General features: G+C 31.0%; 1 long non-coding RNA gene across 1 annotated transcript; it reads left to right on the top strand.

The window, feature by feature from the left end:
• The first annotated feature begins 7550 nt into the window (after positions 1 to 7550).
• Positions 7551 to 8098, top strand: LOC100782948 (uncharacterized). The gene is made up of 2 exons (XR_416860.4): positions 7551 to 7687; positions 7789 to 8098. It is a non-coding gene; the product is annotated as an uncharacterized lncRNA (long non-coding RNA).
• The last annotated feature ends 5371 nt before the right edge of the window (positions 8099 to 13469 follow it).

Here is a 13469-nt window from a genome sequence, read left to right on the forward strand (position 1 = left end):
ACATGTGATGAATGATGGAATACATGTATATTGAGATGTGTATTGTGTTGTGAGCTATGAATTGTACAATCACACAATTATAAGACCCTTTAAGAACGACGGGTATTGTGATGAGATCCACTATGGGAATCCGACGGGTTAAAATGACTTTGAAAACAATTGAGTAAATGTGTGTATTGCATAGTTCATAGGTAAAGTGTATATGATTCATAAGGTGTGATAATGTGTTAAATTGAGATTATACCATTGTGATTGGGATTAAGTGTATGTGATAAATTAAGTATGTATACGATTGAGATATATATGTGCATTGAGTTGTGAATTATGAATTGTACAATCACACGACCATAAGTCCCTTTAAGGGCTATGAATTGTATTTTATTTTTATTTTTGTAATTATCATCATATGAAGTATATTATATTTTCTTATTGAAAAATTTTTTTATTGTTAAAGACTCTGAAGAAACGATCAAGAAGATTAAGGTAAAAGTTAGGGGAGTCAATAGCTTACCTAGAGAGTTACGCATCATTGTGAATTTTGATGACCAAGGACAAGCAATTGGTGAAGCACAAGCCTTGTTTGCAGGATTTCTTGGAACACTAGCAGCTGATTGCAAATTATTTCCTATGGATTATGATAGATGGTCTGGACCTTCAGGCGTACCTAAAGCTTATTTTGATGATTGCTTTGAAACAATTTTAAAGGTATGTCAATTAGTTATATATAACTTTTTATATCTACACCACTTAGAAACCCTATATTTACTATATTTCATATATATATATATATATATATATATATATATATATATATATATGAAAAAATATGTGAGGTATCCTAAAACTTGTTAGTATAATACACAATGTACTCTTAAAACTATTTTACATATGTCTATAGTTTATTAATTTATTCACGCATGTTAGTAAGGAAATATATTTTGTAATTGGTACGTGTGTTTATTAAGCTAATTAATTTACAGTTTTGTAGGTAGATTTTATAGTTAATCAACAATATTAAGGTAGAATTTTATTCATTTTGGCTAGCTCTTAATACTTTTTATCTCAAGTTAGGTCTTTAAGTAAACATACATGACCAAGGTAATAACCATGCATAAGTTTAGAATATTAAAAAAATTGTTTAGAATTGATTATTTTTATTGATGGTCATTATGATTTAGTATGTGTGATACACCTTTGTATATAGTATATGTGACTAAGTATTTTTTCTTTTCTTATTTAAGCCAAATGATGCTTCAAGTGTTCCTAATACACCTTTGGATGCAAGAGGATCTTCTGGTGCTAGCAACCCTTAGTTTGCTTATAATGTATTTTGGATTTAAAGTTTAGTACAAGACTAATATTACTTTGTTATGGATTTTATGTCATACTTTGATTTACAATAGAAATTTGAATTATAAATCTTTGAACTATATGCTATTATTTTGGTTATTGAAATATAATTTCTACGTCCTCATTATGAGTTTTTTTATTACATTTTTTTTATCGATATCATAAGAAAATGAAAAATTGTAATACATGTAGATTATGAAACTAAAATGAGTATACAAAATCATTATATACAAGAAAATAAGGAGAATTAGAAAATCAATTGTAAAACATCTATTGTTAGCATGATTTAAAAAAACCCCTCCATAGTATAGTTTTAAAACCTCTTTTAATAAACATCCGCATTTAGTATAGGTTTAAAACCTCCTACAAAAAACCTCCATATTTAGTGTAGGTATAAAAACCTCTTCCAATAAACCTCCACAGTTAGCGTAGGTTTAAAACCTCTACAAAAAAACCTCTGCAAAATATTTTCGATACCCGAGGTTTTCGAAAACCGCCGCTAATTGCTTGTGGTGAATATAACTACGGAGGTTTTTGAAAACCTCTGTAATTTATTTTGCGGAGGGTAAAAACCTCCACCAAACAAAAAAATAACCTCCATTATTTAACAAATTTGTTGTATTTTAACCCGTGCCTACATCCAGTCCCCAAGCAACCTGCGGTCCTTGAGATTTCTTTCAACCTTGTAAAAATCCTTTTTCAAGCAAAGATCCACAAGGGATGTACCCTCCCTTGTTCTCTTTGAAACCCTAGTGGATGTACCCTCCACTAGAACTGATCCACAAGAGATGTACCTTCTCTTGTTCTCAGTCAAACCCAAGTAGATGTACCCTCTACTTGTACCACAAAGGATGTACCCTCCAATGTGTTAAGACAAAGATCTCAGGCGGTTAAACCTTTGATACTTTGTGAATGGGGATACAAAAGAATTCTCAGGCGGTTAGTCCTTTGAACACTTTTGTATAAGGGAATGGGAAGAATCAAAAGAATTCTCAGACTGTGTCGTTTTGAATTCTTTGACAAGGGAGAAGGGAGACACAAAAGAATTCAGGCGGTTAGTCCTTCGTTCTTTTGGAAAAGGGAGAAGAGAGACACAAAAAGAATTCAGGCGGTTAGTCCTTGGCGAATTCTTTTTGGCAAAGGGAGAAGAGATGAAAAGAATGAATAGCACAAGCTTTTGAACAAAGAACTTTTCTTGGAAGAGAAAGTTTTGAACAAAAACTTTTAGAAAGATGAAGACAAGATGAAACAGAAAAACTGTTGAAAGAGATGAAAGAAAATATTGAAAGATGATTGAAAGAAATGATTGTGATGAATTAAATTGTTTCATGCCAAGGTCACATATATATAGTTTCTTGATGACTCAAGTCAAAACTTGTAACTCTTGGCAATTCCTTTAAAACTAATCACTTAAAAAGATATGACTTTTGAAAGAATCTTCAGAAACAAGTCACTTGAAGAAATGTGACTTTTGGAAATGAATTTTTCGAAAACAGTCACTGGTAATCGATTACCATAAAGGTGTAATCGATTACACATCAACAGATGTGACTCTTCATTTTGAATTTTGAAAATCTTAACGTTTTAAAACCACTGGTAATAGATTACTATAATTTGGTAATCAATTACCAGAGAGTAAAACTCTTTGGTAATGATTTTGTGAAAACTTCATGTGCTACTCAATGTTTTGAAAAACTTTTTAATACTTATCTTGATTGAGTCTTCTCTTAATTCTTGAATCTTGAGTCTTGAATCTTGATCTTGATTATTATTGATTCTTGAATCTTGAATCTTGATCTCTTGAATCTTGATTCTTGAAATCAACTTTCCTTTTGAATCTTGAAGTGTTCTTGATTCTATCTTGAACCTTTGAGCTTTTTGCCATCATCTTTTGTTATCATCTTTGTTATCATCAAAACATCTTTGAATCACTCTTGATTCATCATGAAGATTTGCTTCTACATTTATAACTTTTCTCACTCTGATCATCATTAAGTTCCTCATCAACACCACAATATCATACAAAAATACTGACAGATGAATACTCCGAGATAAGGGTTAGTTGAAAACAACAAAGAAAGATCATGCATAAAAATTTGCCAAAGAAGAAAAGGAAGATACAAATGAGGAACAAAAACATACAAATGCTCATTGAAACAAAGACCATGCAAAAACAAGGATGATGAATTTTAACTGTAACCATGAAGCTTTATCAAACTTTTTTAGCGTCCATGTTATAACCAAAAAAAGATGGCAAAACATGTTTTGATCAAGGGTAAAGGTCTAACAAAGACATTACCACTTCTAGGAAAAACAAGACAAAGGGACAAAATTTTGTTTTTAACAAAAACTTTGAAATCAATTTTGTATTGAAAAAACAAAATCCCAAAATTGAAGAAACATATGCAAGGAAATCAAATCTTTCAAAACTGATTTCAACCAATGAAAAAGCAGTAAAACTTGCCATTAGGAATAAGGAAATCAATAAAATGTCTTTCCATCTTTAATAATAATCCCTAAAAGATTTTATTGAAAAAGATCGCATGCATCACAACCAACTTTCAAATCAACAAGTGATTAATAGTAATGTAAAGAGAACAAAGAGACCATATGGTAAAATCTTCATAAAACAATTTCAGAACACGTGAGGTTATAAAACATAATCATGCATCAAACGATGTAATTCATTTTTCCATAAAGAAGATAAGCAACCGAGTGAAGTACATTGCAATTAAATCAATAAAAACCAATTGATTTTGAAAACAAAAAGCTACCGTAGAGAGAAAACACAACTATTGATCACAAGTTTAAACACCAAACCTTTACAACACAATTTGAGTAATTAAGGTTAAAAGCAATATCTTCATTCTAAAAAAGGAACCTCTTTATACAACATCAAACAGGAAAACATGTTTAATAGAGGAGAGACAACAACATATATAAAAAATAAGACATATAAATTCAAAAAAATTGTAAAACTACTTTGAGAAAAATGGTAAAACACCATCTTCATTTTCAAAAGAAAACAAATTTCAAACTACATCAAACATCTTAAAACATTAACAAAACAAATAGAAATAACAACAAAAATATCATAAAAGCATCACGGGCAATATAAAAAGGAAATCTCATTAAGCACACACTAATGGTCTAAGGATTATTAGCCTCAACATATTCAATCTAAGATAAGGTCTTTACTTTAGGAAATCTTTGCCTCACTCAAGTCTTCATCCATCTCATATGATTGATACATCACAAATAATAAACCAGATTTTGATAACCGTTTATGTGTAGTCCTGGGCTTGTTACATTCATTTATGATATAAATTGTTGGCAGAACTCATAGTTTGCGGCTAATCTTGTTAAACATGTGATTAGGGAGCATTTGTGAAAAAATGGTCAAAACAAACCAAAAACTGATGAAGGTAGACTCTAACTATTCATAACATCCTTGATCAATCATCAAAGCCTTGATAAGTCATCAAGGTTGTGATTGGTCATCAACGCCTTGATCAAACCTGAGAGCTAAGAGTGTCGTGTGAGAGTTTTTAGCCCCAGTGAAGTGTGGAGATTACAATTGGAAAGGTTCTTCTCCCGAATTCCAACCCTTTCGGTATGTTTACATTTCTTCTTGGGATTTCTAGTTCATTCATGACCATGAACAGCTAGTCTTCCTAGTCCAAGGATTACGATGTAATCATACCTTGAACCTTTCTTGATTTTAATAATATTCTCAATGTTTTTTAGTTATTTGATTTTCTTTCATGTGCTTTAATAATTGTTTTTAACACTTTATTTTGTGAGCAATTATCTTAACATGTCTTTAGAAATTTTGTTCATAAAGTGGTATTTGATATGAGTATTTCTACTAATTTTCGCCAAGGCAAATTGAGAACTAGCTAAAGTAAAAATGATATGAAATATATTTGACTAATTGGGTCACATTTGGTCCAATTGAATTTATGCACCCATTTTTACCAAAGCAAAGTGACGACTGGCTGCAGTAAAAATGAACATGAATTCATTGGATTAAATGTACTACAATCACTGTGATGAATTGACATTTAATTTTGCCGCAGCAAAACTTCAAAAGCTGAGGAAATTTGAAAAATATTTCCCTCTTTTAATCTTTCAATTTCTTTCATTTCACTCACACACACCATTTCGCTCAGAAGCTTTCTCAGAGGCAACCTATAACCCATACTCCATTCTCACCAAATTCTCATTTAAATCACTCATACCCTCACGCTTTCAGTGCCCCAACTCGTTCTTCACTTATTTGGCATTGCATTCTCGCTTTTCATCTACATTTTCTTCCTTTATTGTTCAAGTAAGTTGTCCGTAGATATTTTTGGTTTGTTACTATTTTCTTCGCTTGTAACCAATGCATCTCTGATAAAATGAGGAAAACAAATTGTACATAAACGAGGTATAATATAATGGCAATATAAAATAGCTTACATGTATATTATAATTGACGTGGTATAATATTATTGGAAGGACATGATTTAGAGATAGGTGATTTCAATCCTTAAGAAGATTCAATTATGAAATTTATGGAATATAATTTTCGTGGTTTTCGTTGTTTTCATTGTTTTAATTACTTTAGAGTTTTATTATCAAAGTATTTTAATTACAGTATTAATCATATTTTATTCCAGTTTTAATTGGTAAAGTTCTTTTTATTTATGTTCAAATGTTAACATGCTAGGCAAAATGACCCAAATGGGTTTCCTTTAGAAACAATTTCTCGATATGGGTCTGTTTCCATAGTAATTCTAGAGGGGGTTTGTTTTTCACATAAAATTATAATGTATAGATGTGTATCGCCATATATGTTGGCGACACATACAGACGGCGACAGGTGGAATGGGTGTCGTCAGTGGAAGCTGCGAAATGGCAGAGTGTGTGTCGCCATTCAAACTGGCGAGACACTGTGCAGAGCTATATGGCCAAAACCAGTAGCGAAATAGGCTGGTTTTGTAAGCATTTTTTTTTCTTCTTTGTTTAAGTGTGTACATGCATTTTCTTCTTCTTTGTTTAAAATGTGTTCAGAATTTCTTTTTTTTTTTAATAAAGTTTTAATGTGTAGAAAGTGTATTCTTTTTTCCTCTTTTTTCTAGTTAAATTTAATTATTTATAATAGAAACTTTAAAATCTACCTTTAAAATTTGTACCTTGGCCTTCGAGTTTTAAAAGTTTTTGACACTATTTTTATTTGAACTAATTATTTTTTTGTTAGAATGAAATTTTAATTTTAAGTTCCAGTGCGCTAGTTTTGTAATGAATTTTTTTTATGTTGGAGTTATTATTAAATAAATATATTAATTAGTATCAGTGCACTAATTAATTTAAATAAAACACAACAAATATATTAACTAAATACGTATTACTAAATTTGAGTAAATAAAATACAATAAATATTAACTAGTATCACTATCAACTAACCAATTCGGACTATTAACTAATCAATTTAACTTTCAACAAAATTTGAGTAAGTACATTTGGCGAGATGCCTGCACATGTTTCGCTCCTGACTTTGGCGTGCAGGCATCTCGCCAAAATAGAATGAATTACATACACGTGTTAATTAAAAAAGCCCGTAATATGTTTTTTTTATTCAACTACCTTGTGTTTTTTTTTTTGTCAGCAAAATAATATATTTGTAAAAGCACAAAGGGTTCATAGCTAGATAGACTATTTGTAAAAAAAAAAAAAAAAAACTACTCCAATTTCAACTTGATTGTTAAGTGTAGTCAATACGTAAATTTATAAAGTTCAACACATACTCAGCATATGCAATATCGTGTTTGAAAATAATGTATCTATGTAACTAAATAGAACAAATGGGACACATCACACAACCTGCCAAACCATTTTAATTTTTTTCGTATTAGACTATACACACACACACACACACACACACACACACATATATATATATATATATATATATATATATATATATATATATATATATATATATATATATATATATATATATATATATATTATTTACAAATTAATGTAGAGAATAAGCATGTAAACATGCCGAAAGTGACTCATGGTTTCATATCTCATCTTTAAGGCAGTTAATGCAACCATTTATTAGAAACCAAAATAATATATTTCTTTTATTCTTAAATTGAATGCATCAATTAATGCAATTCAACTTTTTTTAGAATTTGTTAGAGAATGCTGAAAAAAATGCTAAAGACCCATATACATATATAAACATGTATTAATTTGAAGATCATGCTCTGCAACAAGATGGACACCACAAGGAAGTCTTCAGTCGCACTGACATTCTTATTGGCTTTCTTCATCATTGCATCAGGTTATAAATCATGCTTCATTTTAATCTTCCTATTACCCACTCAACCCAATATTAAATTAAGTCATCATGTTTTCATGTTAATGTATTATTTGTGTATGCAGATATGTGTATGGAATCAGAAGCAAGGGGACCCATTGTGCATGTTCATTGTTCTAGGGACGATGACTGCAAATATCGTCCTTGTAGAGCTAAATGTGGTTGCGTATGTAGTAATAGCTACTGTACATGTGTATTTTCTTTTATGGATAATGTTCTTACTCATGCACCCACAAATTGAGTAACGAGGTCTTGTCATGCAATCACCAAGTGAGAATGAGAACAATAAAGGATTGCATCTTAATTGTGTATGAAAAATCTTAATTTTACTATATCTTCAATAAAATTTATGCTTATATATAGCATTCTCGTTAATCTTTTTCTTAGTCACTATAATATTAGTGTAAAGTATATCTATTAATTTTGATGAAGATTGTGTTCATAGTTAGGAATGTAGTTAGTCATGTTTAGTGTGGTTTTTTTGTTTCCTAACAACGTTTCGTCCGCCCATATTTTTGCAACAAAAAACTGCTATTATTAAAATTGTCAATTTACATTTTTAAACTTTTTATGAAACAAAATTGTATATAGTCAAACGACAAAAATAACATAAATATAAAAAATTAGAAGCTAGTATTTTAATAAACACCACTTGAAATAATGTTATAAATATACTAGAAGTTATTAAAAATAGGTTTTTTTTAACAACAATTAAACACGTTTTTCAGTTAATAAAAAAATTTAAAAATTGACTAATTAAAATATATTATTAAATATTATACTCTTAAACACAAACTTGAAATCACTACTTAAATTGAAACAACTTAATATCAGTTCATTTGTGAACTTGGTAAAAAAAACTAGGAGGCTGAAAACCATTTTAAAAAAATATTTATTTATATATTTTATAAATAAAATATTGTTTTCATTAAATTATTTTTAAATATCCTTTATTAAATCGTAATTACGTTAAGGTAGAACAATCAATGCATCTTTTTTTGTTAATATACAATAGTCCTCATAATTTATTACTTTAAGATAGCCAACATGAATAGAATAAACAATTTTTTTAATATATACAATTAGTGTCACAATCAATATGAATATTTAGATAAGTGAATATGTTTAAGATAAACTTAAACGAAAAAAATTATTTTAATTTATTTAATTTTTTTATTAGTTTAATTATGAAAATACTTGTAAACATTTTATGTCTCTAAGAGTAAAGATTAAAACATATAAACCAAAAGTAAAAATCACACGATATATATATATATATATATATATATATATATATATATATATATATATATATATATATATATATATATATATATCACGTTTAAAGATGTGCATTTTCATGAAGTCTATAAAGACACAGGACCACCGCTTATCCATTTATTCTTCACGTATGTCAGATACAAAATCATTACAAATATAAATTATACGTTCAACAATGTAAGAGTAAGCTTATAAACTCTTCTAAAAAAGAATTCATGTTCCCCAACTTTGTTGAGATAATCATACCTTGCAATTTATTGTTAAAAATTTTATAATTCCTAATTAATTAATTAGTGTATATTATATTTATCATTTATATTAGTTATTTACATTTATGCGCTCAATATAAGTGATCTAATTTGGTAAGCCTATTGGACTATTATTTGAAATTAATATGGGCTTAATGAGTAGAAATCAGTTTGGTCTGTTAAGGAATAATGGAAACTCTAACATGTTAAAACCTAAAGCAAGGTTGTGGGCCCCAATACACCAAATCAGAAAATTGTATTCTCTTCTCCCTATCTGACGAGAAACCTAAGGTCCTAAAAGGAAAACAATGATTTGGTTGAGGAAGAACACAAAATCAACAGTTCCTCATACACATCAATTCCGCTGCTTATCACGGATCCATGTATTTTTCACAACCCCTCCTGATAATCTAACGTAATATGTTTTCGGTGATTATTGGTATTTTATTAAGATCCCTAAAATTTGGATTTCAATCGAATGTGCATTATGATCATGAAGCGCTCTATTCTAGAAGTGTTTCGGGGCTATATTTCTGAGGGTGAAAATGCACAAAAATTTATTGATGAAATTGAATAGTACTTTGCCAAAAATGAGAAGGCGGAGACTAGTAACTTTTTGGCTAAACTCATCTCCATGAAGTATAAGGGCAAAAGTAATATAAGGGAGTACATAATGGAAATGTTTAAATTGACATTTTAACTGAAAGCACTTAAGTTTGAGCTTTGGGAAGACCTGGTCGTGCATTTAATTTTGATCTCACTTCCTGCACACTTTGAGCAATTCAAAGTGAGTTATAACACTCAGAAGGACAAATGGTCCCTTAATAAGCTTATATCTCACTGTGTGCAAGAGGAAGAGAGCTGCAGAGAGATAGATATGAAAGTGTTCATTTAAGCTCTACCTCTCAAAATAAGAAAAGAAAGAAAACTAAGGGTGCTGCTGAAGGGTTTTCTCAGCAAAAGAAACCAAAGAAGGATGAGGAATTTACCAGCTACTTCTGCAAGAAGTCTGGACACATGAAGAAAAAGTGTCCCAAGTACGCCACATGGCATGTAAAGAAAAGGGTTTCTTGTGAAGCTGACTGCCAAGTGATGATGAAAGATTCATATTTGTTGGCGATGGCAAAAAGGTTACGGTGAAGGCTATAGGAACTTTTAGATTGCAGTTAAAGACTGAATTTTATTTGGATTTGTTTGAGACTTTTGTTGTATCGCCTTTTAGACGGAATTAATTTCTATTTCTAGTTTGAACAAAATTGATTTTTCGTGTTCATTTGGAAATAATAAAGTTAGTCTCTACCAGAATTCAAATTTGATTGGTTTCGGTTCCTTAATTGATAATCTATATATGTTGGATGGTAATTGTTCCTATAATGAAATACTACAAACAAATTCACGTGGTACAAAAAGGAAATTAAAAGAGAATTCATCCACTTTATGGCACAAACGCTTAGGTCATATCTCTAAAAAGAGAATTCAGAGACTTGTGTCGGATGAAATTCTTGAACCTTTAGATTTATCAGACTTTGAAGTTTGTGTTGAATGTATAAAGGGAAAACGAACAAACATAAGGAAATTAGGTGCCGAAAGAGCTAAAGATATCTTTGAACTAGTACATACATACATTTATGGTCCTTTTCCAACACCTTCTTGGAATGGACAACAATACTTTATCTCGTTCATAGATGATTACTCTAGATACGATTACCTTTATTTGATACATGAGAAGTTCTAATCCCTAGACCTTTTTAAGAGTTTCAAGGCTAAAGTTGAACTTCAACTTGGAAAGAAAATTAAGGCTGTCAAATCTGACCGTGGTGGTGAGTACTATGATAGATATGATGGATCCAGAGAACAACGCTCATGACCTTTTGTGCTTTTTCTCAAAGAGTGTGGAATTGTTTCGCAATACACTATGTCAGGCAAACCTAGCATGAATGGTGTTGCAAAATGACGAAGCCGAACTCTTAAGGATATGGTGAGAAGTATAGTTAGTCATTCTTCTATGCCAGAGTCACTTTTGGGAGAAGCCTTCAAGACCGCAGCTTACATCCTTAATAGGGTGCCAAGTAAAGCAGTTAATAAAACCTCTCATGAACTTTGGACTGGCAAAAAGCAAAGCATTAAGCATTTTCATATTTGGGGTTGTCCAACTGAGGCGCGGCCTTATAGGCCACATGAAAGAAAGCTGGATTCAAGAACAATTAGCTGTTATTTTGTTGATTATGTTGAACGCTCTCAAGGCTATAAGTTTTATGATCCCACTTTAAGATCAATATTTGAAATGGGAAATGCAAGATTTCTTGAGGAAGTTGAGTTTGGGAAGGAAGAGAACATAAGAAAAGTTGTCTTTGAGGAAAAACCTGTTATTGACAGTGCTCAAGTCCTCATACCTATTGTTGTTCAAGAAAAAACTCCAGTAATAGAAAACAATGTTCAAACTATTTGTTGATGACATTGTTCAGGAACAAGACAACGATGGGGTTCTTCCTCAAATACTTATACAAAAATCTCAAGAAGTGCCATTAAGGAGATCTGATAGAGAGAGGAGAAGTGCAACCCCTGATGATTATATTATCTTTCTACAAGAACATGAGGATGACATTGGTTTAACAGAGGATGATCTGATTAACTTCTGTCAAGTCATGCATAGTTCTAACTTTCAAAACTGGATAAATGCCATGAAGGATGAGATGAAATCTATTTAAGACAATGACGTTTGGGATCTTGTTGAATGGCCTGAAAGTGTGAAACCTATTGGTTGCAAATGGATATTTAAAATCAAAAGGGATTCAAAGGGCAATGTCGAGAGATATAAGGCTCGTCCAGTCACTAAAGGATTTACCCAAAAGGAAAGGATTGACTATAAAGAAACCTTTTTTTAGAACAATAATGGCACTGATAGCTCATTATGATATGGATGTTAAGACTGCGTTTCTAAATGGTGACATTGAAGAAACAATTTATATGATGTAACCAGAAAACTTTGTATTAGGTGACTCAAAGTCTATGGTTTGCAAACTAAATAAATCCATATATGGTTTGAAACAAGCTTCCCGTCAATGGTATTACAAGTTCCATCAAGTCACTACCTCATATGGTTTTGAGGCAAATGCAGTTGAGGATTGTGTATACCACAAGTTTAGTGTGAGTAAATACTCATTCTTGGTGTTATATGTCGATGATATACTACTTGCTAGCAATGATATAAGCTTCTTACAAGAGACTAAGAAATTTCTAACTAAATTTTTTGAGATGAAAGATCTTGAGGATGCCTCTTTTGTATAAGGAATCAAGATACTAAGAGATCGCTCTCAAGGTATCCTAAGGTTGTCACAAGAGAGTTATATCGATAAGGTCCTAGATAGATTCGACACGAAAGATAGTAAACCAGGAGATAACCCAATAGCTAAAGGAGACAAATTTAGTCTCAAACAATGCCCTAATAATGACCTTGAAAGAATAGAGATGCAAAAGATTCCTTATGCACTCGTCCCGATATAACATTTGTAGTATGAGTTCTGGGCAGATATTTGAGTAATGCTGGAATGCAGCATTGGAAAGCAGCAAAACGTGTTATGTGTTACCTAAAGAGAACAAAAAGGATACATGCTCACTTATCAGAAGTCTAAGAATTTGGAGATCATTGGGTACTCACACTCTAATTTTGTTGGATGTCAAGATAGCAAACGCTCCACATCTGGATACATATATATGCTGGCTGGAGGAACTATCTCTTGGAAGTCAGCTAAACAGACTCTCATAGCTTCTTCGACCATGGTCGCAGAGTTCATTGCTTGTTTTGAGGGATCCAACCATGGGATATGGCTGAGAAATTTTATCGCTAGTTTGCGTGTGGTTGACGACATTGAAAGACCATTAAAGATTTATTGTGACAATAAGTCAAGAGTTCTTTACTCCAACAACATTAGGAGTGCAACCAAATCAAAGTTTATTGACATCAAATTTTTGGTTGTTAAAGAAAGAGTTCAGAATAGACAGATTTTCATAGAACATTTATGGACTAATGATATGCTAGCTGACCCACTTACGAAAGGTTTGGTACCTAAAGTTTTTCATGAGCATACTTCTCATATGGGAGTGATTCCTTATAGTACCTTAGTTTAGTGGGAGAACCATTTATGTTCTATATATGCCTTATGTTTTTCAGATATTTGTATAGATTAATTTTCTATAAAATAAAGTTGAAGGTTATC

This window comes from Glycine max, chromosome 11 (assembly GCF_000004515.6).
Source record: "Glycine max cultivar Williams 82 chromosome 11, Glycine_max_v4.0, whole genome shotgun sequence".
Classification (NCBI taxonomy): Eukaryota; Viridiplantae; Streptophyta; class Magnoliopsida; order Fabales; family Fabaceae; genus Glycine; species Glycine max.